General features: G+C 39.5%; 1 long non-coding RNA gene across 1 annotated transcript; it reads right to left on the minus strand.

The window, feature by feature from the left end:
- Positions 1 to 971: 971 nt before the first annotated feature.
- LOC141960293 (uncharacterized) lies at positions 972 to 9547 on the minus strand. Its single transcript, XR_012633599.1, has 3 exons — positions 9330 to 9547; positions 7641 to 7711; positions 972 to 6856 (listed from the first exon to the last, which is right to left on the minus strand). It is a non-coding gene; the product is annotated as an uncharacterized LOC141960293 (long non-coding RNA).
- Positions 9548 to 9565: the final 18 nt, after the last annotated feature.

Raw genomic sequence — 9565 nt, forward strand, 5'->3', positions numbered from 1 at the left:
TGAGAGAACAGAGCAGCAGACACTGGTTTTATTTATTCAAGAAAAATACCATGCTTTGATCTCTCAGCCACAGGTTTAACATTTTAATTTCTTCTTCTGACTGCTATTGCTGGGGAGTGGGAAATGTTATCTGTGAGTTGGGTATGAAACAAAATTGAAGAAAACCCCAACTCAAGAAACAGTAGGCGTATTCAGTGCTAATTTCCTAGATAATCCCAGATAAACTCCATTACTTTCTACTTACATTGTATATTTTTTCCAAGCTGGAACTGTCTTTTTAAACAATGGTGTCCTCGCTTCAGCTGGGATAGAGTTAATTTTCTTCCTAGTAGCTAGTATAGTTCTGTGTTTTGGATTTAGTGTCAGAATAATGTTGCTAACACACTGATGTTTCAGTTGTTGCTAAGTAGCACTTATCCAAAATTAAGGATTTTTCAGTTTCCCATGCTCTGCCAGTGAGCAGGTGCACAAGAAGCTGGGAGGGAGCCTGGCCAGGACAGCTGACCCGAACTAGCCAAAGGGATATTCCATACCATAGAACGTCATGCTCCGTATATAAACTGGGGGGACTTGGCTGGGGGGTGGACCACTGCTTCAGCATTGGTCAGAAGGTGGTGAGCATTGTGCATCACTTGTCTTTTCTTGGGTTTTAATTCTCTTTTTTATGATATTCCTTTTCATTACAATTATTATTATTTTATTATTATTATATTTTATTTAGTTATAAAACCATTCTTATCTCAACCCACAAGTATTATCATTTGTTTTGATTCTCCTCCCCATCCCACTGGGAGGGGGAATGAGTGAGCAAGCAGCTGTGTGGTGCTTAGTTGCTGGCTGGGGTTAAACCATGACAAATGGTTAGCACTGGTCCACAGTAGTGGGTCCTACAGCTACTATAGTATTTGAAGAAATAGCACAAGATGAAACTATGAATATCCACTTGGTTACACTAAGTTACTGATTCCGACTGCCTTTATTTAAAGCATAGAAAGTAAGGAGTTGTATGACATGAAACTATTGTAAGTAACATCAGTCAAGTAACACTAATGATGCACAAGAGAGTATACAGTAAATACAATATTGCAATGAGTTTTAAATTTTGACCCATTACACGAATCATCCAGTCTTTCCGTCCCCATTAGATAGCTGATCCAATATGTACTGCTCATGAGAATCCAGACTGATTTGATCGCTGGTCGCATACAGACTTGCAACTTTACTGGCTTTCAGGGAGCTGCTAATTCACAACAGTTTTATTCAAATCAGAGCAAGTATCCTTAGGATTCACTAATATGTTCATAAAAGACCAGATATGTTACTGGTTTGTGGCAGGTTCTGCCTGGTTTGTTGCAATAAAGTAGGCTGCAAAATCCCCAGATTGTCCCCTGGGAGGAAGCTGCAGTGATGGAGAACAGATACATCCTCCCCTACGCTAAAGGACCTACAGAGGACAACGCTGACAATCTGGGAAGTACATGCTGCTAAATGAACAGACGTGAAGTAAAGCCACCATCAAAACGCTAAAAGCTGCTCTGTTGTGATGGGAATACCAGGGAAAAGAAGCTACAAATGTGCCGGTGTGTTCTCAGTAGGGGACCACTCACCATTTCCTTCTAAACTGCATTATTACTCTTTGCTGTCAGTGAAGACTTGCATATCCTTGACCAGGTGAGTAAGGGTGTATTTGTTCCCTTAGCACTTTACCCCCTCGGCGTAATAGCTGTCACTGAAAGATATTTCCTTCATTTTGGAAGGCAAAGGTGAGAATGCCACAAGACTAATTCCTGTGACGCAATGTGCATTTGTTGGCAGTGGCTAATTATAGCACAGAAGAACTACCAGCTTCCCCTGCCGAGGATAGAGCACAGGATCTCTGCAGTACGACTGCACTCTGCCCTTAAGTTCTTCCTGTGTCACGATGCCCACTGACACGGCAGCAGAACAGCAGTTTATCATTCCTTCTCAGGCTGCTGTGTAACAGCAGCTCTGTGGAGATTTCTGAACCTGCCTTCCCCTTTTCAAGGTTAGCCAGGTCTGGCATTGACAGTAACCCATAGTCTTCTGTCATCTCACAAGAGTAAAGAGGAGAAAAGAAAAAACACAAACCAAACCACCATGCCTCTTCAATTTCAGATAATAAATATATGTAAAAGGGATGAAGATGAAAGCAAGGGAAAAGTGGCTATCTTGATTCCAAGGCAATGACATGGAATAGTACTACAGCAGGTAAATAAGATTAATATAGCCTCTTTTAAGCTTATCTTAGTAATGTTTTTTTCTTTTGTATTTTTTCCAGGCACTCCCTGTCCTCCAGACTGCAGCTCAGCTATAGCATAGCATGCTTCCAGATCTAGGTAGTTAGCTATTTCCTAGAAGATTTGTAAGTTACTTCCTCACATTTCAAGATATTGCCAGAATTTTATATAAATTCTGTACTTCACCCTAGTGCAGGGAGCTGTAAGGTCTACAAATATATTTTTTTAAAAAAATCAATTTCTTTTTTCCCTTTGAATCAGCAGAGAAAATAACCAACACAAAAAGTAGGATATATACATATCACCTCAAAGTTTAAAAAAATTACTTTAGAGGGAATGTAAGCCTAATGACTATGAAAGGTAAAAAATAAATGAAAAAATAAATACATGGTAATTATGAGGCATTGGTCTTGAACAACATGCTAGGGGAGTGCTTTTGGAAACTAGGAAAAGATCCTATACCCCCTTTTTTTAGAGCAGGAAGTCACTGAAAATTTCACTGAAAATTAGTCTTGTCGTATGTGTCTATAGTTAATTTATTAAGATGCTCGAGAACGTTTTAAACTGGTTCCCCAAGAGGAATTAAATTATTTTGATTCAGTTTTTTTTACACTTTTATGCAAGTGATTTTGACAGCTTCAGGACAGAAATGTTAAAATTATTCAGAAAACGGGTATGGTAGAAATGGATGCCACACATAGTCCCTCAAGTTGCCTGTCCAACATGATTTGATACTGTCAAATATATTTAGGGTAAGCATATCATTTAGTCTCCAAGTAACTGAGACCTCTATGCCTAATTGCAGCAGTGTTTGTTTTTCTAATGTGGGAGCTGAACAGATACCATAAAATCATTTAACATAGGCCACCAAATAGTCAGGAAGGACTAAGAAATTATATTTTTCCCTGTTAACTTGAATTTAAATCACTATGACTGAGAAAATTATCTTGGATCCTACTACCAACTCCCTAAGCCAGTATTTTTCAGTGGGTTTTTTTTGTGAGATGATGTCCCATTATTCAAAGCAAAAACTGCAGCCCTCATTGTCTTCATCTATTTCTTGTAAAAGTGACAGATTTATGTAATATTTCTTGAAAGGCTGGAAAGCATGCTTGACCTTGAAGAATAAAAGTCACCAGGAGTGCAGAAGCTAGGTTGTCTTTGCTGTATAATTTGCAAAATTTTCAACAATTTGCCAACAGCTGACCATGCTTCATGACTACCGTGTGTGTCACAACCCACCCTCTCAGAAATACTGCCCTGATCCACCCCCTAACCATAATAGTGAACAGTGTAATAACTGCCTAATTTCAGTATTGGTGATTTAGAGTCATCAACAGTATTTTCTGAATTACAATATGACAGCAACAAGTAATATTCCTTCTTTCTAAGAGATATATTTGGCTGTAATTACCTGGATATTTGAGGTCTAAGCAAGCGCTTGGATATCTTATGGTTAACTGGGACATACCAAAAACTGAAACTATCAGACAAATCTTTAAAGATGAGGTTGCTCAAACGAACAAAAGAAAAGTGAAATGACTCCTAGTACCACATGATAGGTGGCTAGTTAAATCCATTATCTAAATACGAAGCATATACTCCTGTCAGTTCAAAGACAAAAAAACCCCTGAAGTATTTCTGTGGACTTTCTTATTTACTTAAATCATTATTTTAAATTAAGTCAATACATCATTAAACAATTAAAACACTGAAATCTACAAGACTATGTAATAATCTCCCCAGGGCAAAATACATTATTTTGTATAAAACAGAATGGAGGGGGAAAAAAAAAAAAAGGGGGGGGGGGGGAGAATGTTCTACAAGGAAAAAACCCCCCTAAATAAAGAGCAACAGAAAGTCAGCCTGCTACCTCTGATGATTTGTAATGTTTATTTAGCTACAAATATGTGAACAATTCAGTAGCAGGACTGCCTCAGAAGGGGGAATGACCCAAAAGGTGGATTGCTGTGGGCCGTTTGGGAAGTCAGTGGTACAAAGGCTCCTAACTCGGAGACAGTCCCTGTCCCAGGTCTTCTGAAAACACTGGCTGATCTCTGTAGAGAACCCTCCTAAGATAGAAGGCAGTTTATACTTCAGTATAAAGTACACCATCAGTGTCCTGATTATCTCAGGCTAACTAATTCCCTGTAACTCTAACCAAACAATGAAAATTGCACTTGCCACATAGCAAGCCAGGTGAATGGAAGCCACTTCAAATCAACCAATGCAGCTTATTGTGAAGTCTGAACAGCCTTGCCTATACTAAGGAGCCTGTAAAATACGTTAGCGAGATTGTGTGAATAACAATCCTTTAATCAGTAATGTTCTATTTGGATTATCAATTTTTATAGTGTATTAGGTACACTCGTCAATTTGTTACCCACAAACACTGCTCAAAGGTTACAGGTTGCTTAGTACATTTGCATCCTGGAACAAGCATTGGAGGAGCAACCGAATTAGGATGGTCCAAATCTGATCAATTATGTCAAAGTAATAAAAATAGACATATCTTGAAAATGCTTCAGACAGTCCTTTGATGTCTTCTTTAGTAAACACAATAGGCCAAATTAAGTACTACTGAAAACTGCTGTGGGAGCTTGCTCATTTTTGGTAACAGCGTAACTCCTGCATACTTAGCATGGGCAGCCTGAGGGGTCAAAAAAACAGGTATAACAAGGAAAAGCAACCACCACCAAAGGGATATGGTAAAGTAGGTCACCACTAAACACCTTTCTGAAGAGATCAAACTGATGTACCCTGGCCTACTGAAATTGATAAAACATTGATTTGCTCCAGAGAGGGGTTTCATCTGCTGAATTCAGCCTGTGTTACCTTATTTTAGCAACTGTGGCTAATTACTCAACCCTTCACAACCCTATTTTAAGATGCTATTTTGCCATATATGTTTGTATTATCTACGTTTATTCAGGAATGTAAAGAGTTCATATGAAAGAAGAAAAAGGTAGTACCTGCATGACAACAAAACTTTTAGTTTTTCAAAACTGGTATCATAATTACACTGCACATTCTCATCTGACTTTCATGATTCAATATCCTATAGGGCTGAATCAGCACAGAAAATGAACATTCTTGTTGACACAAACTGCTGCTGACTTGAAAGGAATATAATATCTTTTGCATTTAGATCAAACGGTAGTTTTGCTCAGAAAAAAAAATGAATAATGTCCTGTAGCGATTTTCAGAGATTTCGTTTAGGTCTGTGAAAATAATAAATTTTATGTTGTCAAAACTTTCTTCTTGTAAAGTAGCTCTTACTTTCTATAAGGATTTCAAGAGAAGAGGAAAATACTCTTTAACTGAAAGAAAACTATGTTGTCACTATGAGGCTAAAAAAGTGCTAAACAATGAAGTGCTAAGCAAAATCCTGAAGACCAGATTTTGTGGGGAACTTTGGTCTGTTGATCTCAGTGTAAGTTACTGAAGTATTTTATAGCTTTGCGAATCCCACATGACCTTATGTAAGTCACGAAACCTTTGCATGCCATTATTCAAGCACTCAAGCTTTCTATTGAGACTTGTATGCGGACTTGGTAGATCTTACAACTCCCTACGCATAGCAGTAACAAAATGCATTTATGTAGGGACTCAGTGTTTTGCCCCGTGACCTAGTGGTGAGGCGAAAAGCACTGCTATACAAAGGAAACATGTGGAATAGCTTGGAAATTGTTTCAGTGAGAATGTCAGAGAAGCTGCCAAAGAAACAATGGGAGATGAAGAATTGCCAAATTGGAATATTAAGACAAAAAGTTACCTTTTATCTAATATTCCTTAGAAAGCTAACTGCTGCCTAACACACTGACGTCAGGCTGGATGCCAGATGTGAAAGGGTTTTGCTACCTCTTCTTCCTACCAGGAGACATAATGGCCCCGGATGTAAAAGCCAGAGAACCGAGCATGCAGTACAAAGGCTGTAACTATGACCTCGCCATCCTTCTTGAAGTGTAAAAGCGCCCAGCTACCCAGGAAGGGCTGCTGGTCTTTGTTATTTAAAACATGGATCAGGTGGAACCCAGTGACATACCCAAACCTGTTTTTCTTCTGTCATGTAATGGCACTTGGGTCGTCAAATTCAGCCTTTTTATTTCTTGTGTTAAAAAAAGCCAGTGGAACAATCTTAATTTATCAGCTTTCTCCTGGGATCTTATTCTTTGTGGTCTCCACTGAATCAAAAGGGTCCCAAATAAGGTGAGTTTTGCTCAGATTAAAGAAGAATTTAACTGCAAGCTTGGTTTATGATAATTAAAGGAAAAACAAGTTAGACAGGATACTGCAGGGAAAATTGAGGCCTGGTAATACATGCAAAGAGGGAGAATCTGTTGTTGTTGTTCATCTTAGTGCTTTGTTTTCCAGCAGCAGAACCTGTTGTGTTTTGTCTCCTCAGAAGCTAATAACGATCTACCAGAAGGACTAATATGAAGGATGTCTCGCTTTTGTTGAGGTAATTTTTTTTTCCTTTCTTGAAAAGAAAGATCTTTTTGGAAACATTTTGCATCTTGTGTCTCCCTTGCCTCTCAGATGTATGAAGCATCCGGTATGGAATGCTGCTTGGTGTCCAGGGTGCGTGGTTGCTCCACCTGTTTTGAAGAGAGATAGAATAGCATGCTCAAAATGGGAAAACGGCTGGTCTCGGGCAAGCAGAAGTGAAAAACTGACATTGATACGCAAGCAGACTACACTAACCTTTAAACTAAGGCTGGGATGCTTTTCCCTCATCCCCTCTGCTGAGGGGAAAGCGCTGTAACAATAATCAAGGCTATCTCCATTCATGCTTGCTCTGCTGGACCATCACAAAGCAGCTGAAATGGACTGGCACATTCAGCCTTTGGAGGTTACTGACCACTTGGCCACACAGGGCTCTGTAACGCTGTACTTGAAAAAGCAAACCAAATTCAGAGATGGAGCCCAAGTGGTCTGTTCTCAGTATTTTTGTGCAAACTGTTTATTATCATTCCACATCCACCAAGCTGTTTGGCATAATAAACCCCTGAAAATCTAACCCAGCTCCACTACCATATAAGGATTAAACATGGTAATACCTCTCTTCAGCCACTTCTGAGGGTTAGCTTCAAAAATCAAATTAAAATTAAGAAAATCCAAATAGACTGGGTAGTTCCACAGCTGCAATATGCAGTAACCATTATCTGTCCCTCCTGGATTTTATATTACTGGATGAGGTATCCATGCAAGTATAGTACACCTGCTGCACATAGTAAAGGCGAGAAACAACGTATGGCACATCAGTATATTAAGGTCATGAGGACTTACTCGCCTGAGTATACCTACTGAAGTAGAAAATCTATTTATTTATTTACAAATTATTTCTTTCCAAATGCTGAGGGCAAAATACATGATTTTTACCTCACAATTTGAGGAAAAAGAGATGAAGGTGAGAAGTATAATCTTCTCCCAGCGGGACGCTGTGCTGTGACCTGCAGAAATGGCCATGAGCGTGCATCTTGTTCTTCATTCCTACACATTATTTTTTATTCGTTTTCTCAAGTGTATTTAAAGATACTTAAATTGACAGATTTGTTTAAAAACAATGACCAGTGAGTGTTAAGAAAGTGTTTGTCTAAACAGATATACTAAAAATATGCAAACTTGTTTCTGAGCAATAGCTATAAACAAGAGCTATCCGATACTTTTTAAATTCTATTTGGGGTCAAATGCTAATAGAGATATTGATTTTAACACATAACTGTTGAAAGGCACACAAACAAAACTTGATTTACCAGATTAACAATTCCTGTTGTCTTAAATTAGCAGGGAAAATTACACACTGTCAACAGTATGTTTATGCCGTTCTTTATTCCTTTCATTATACAGTGAAATGCTAATTAAAACCAGATCAAAATAGAGAGTCATATTAGAGGTCATTAAGCTCAAATAATAATTAAAAATGTAGAACTGGAATACTGTTAAGTACCTAAATCTCCTGAGATAACAAACAATAATGAAAAAAGTTCAGAAAGTTTGTAAGCAATTTAGAAGGCAGAGGAAGATGTCTGTGACAGAAAGATAGAAACACTGGTGATTTGGTGCAGTTTAATAGTGTCTGTAAGCGACAGCAGGCAAGGAATGGCAAGGTGGTTTTCAGCAATATTCTTAAGGTGATAAGAACATTAATGAAATAGTTTGGGACTATGCTTCCCGAATATGCTATTCAGTACAATTAAAATAATAATCAGAAAATGAAGACTACACAAAGAAGTTGCTAGGAATGGCTTAGGTGATTACAGAAAGACAATTGAACTTGACAAGGCATTGTTTTCTCTCTAGCCTGTATATGATCTGAACAATAAAAAACGGCAGTCCTACCACAGTACTATTTTCAAAATAAAAATAAAAATTAAAAAAGAGCATTGCTCCCCTAATTCACTGCCAGCTGTTCCCAAGCTTCATACTGAAAACATTGTTCCACAATCCGGTTTTCTGAATAGGCTGCCTTCTCCAGACAAATAATAATTAGCATCCTAGATAGCAAGAAAGCTAACAGTAGTGCAATAAAGGCACTGTAATGAATGCATACTCAGTTCAGTGCAATGGGTTTAGCTAATTACATATCCATACTCCCTGAGAGCCAATGCCCTATTTATTAATACGATATATCCCCTCATTACAGCAGAAAGGCAGCCTGGCAATCTTTCTCTGCTTGTTACTTCACAGAAGTGGAGTAAGAGTCTTTCCCCACGTACACAACTATGCATAAATCTACACAATTTATTACCATGAGAAAAAAAAGAGCCTAGAGTGATTTGTTGGCCCGCGTTGCACAAAATATAAGGCCTCTAAGGAGCTGGAAGTGTCGCAGAAGGCATTGCTGCAAATTAAATTATTTGATGACCCTGGCCCTCGTGCGGACAGCCTGGGTTACTGTATCTTCCCTTTGGGGGTGTTTTCCCCCTGTATCGAGAAACTCCGTTTAATTTACTTGTATGTACCGACAAGTACATACAAGGCTACAAAACCAAAGTTTGCAGGCCCGTTACGCCTACACCAGGCCTGAACTCCTCATCCGTGCTGCTTCCCTCCCGGGTAAGAGCAGACCTTGAGCTGTTACCGCTGCACCACAGCGACGGCTGAAACCCCTCCGCCGTGGGGCTCCCGCCACCGCGCCCTCCTTGCTCCGCTTCCAGGCCCTCCGCGTCCCGCCGGGCCCCGCAGCTGCAGGGCTCCAAAAGAGCTGGTGGTGCTTCTTTCGAGGCGGAAGAACGCCTAATCCTCCTCTCTGCCGCCGCGCCACACGGCCGCCCGGCGGGCCCAGGGTCCCCTTCCCTCCCACC

Source organism: Athene noctua, chromosome 4 (assembly GCF_965140245.1).
Source record: "Athene noctua chromosome 4, bAthNoc1.hap1.1, whole genome shotgun sequence".
NCBI lineage: Eukaryota > Metazoa > Chordata > Aves > Strigiformes > Strigidae > Athene > Athene noctua.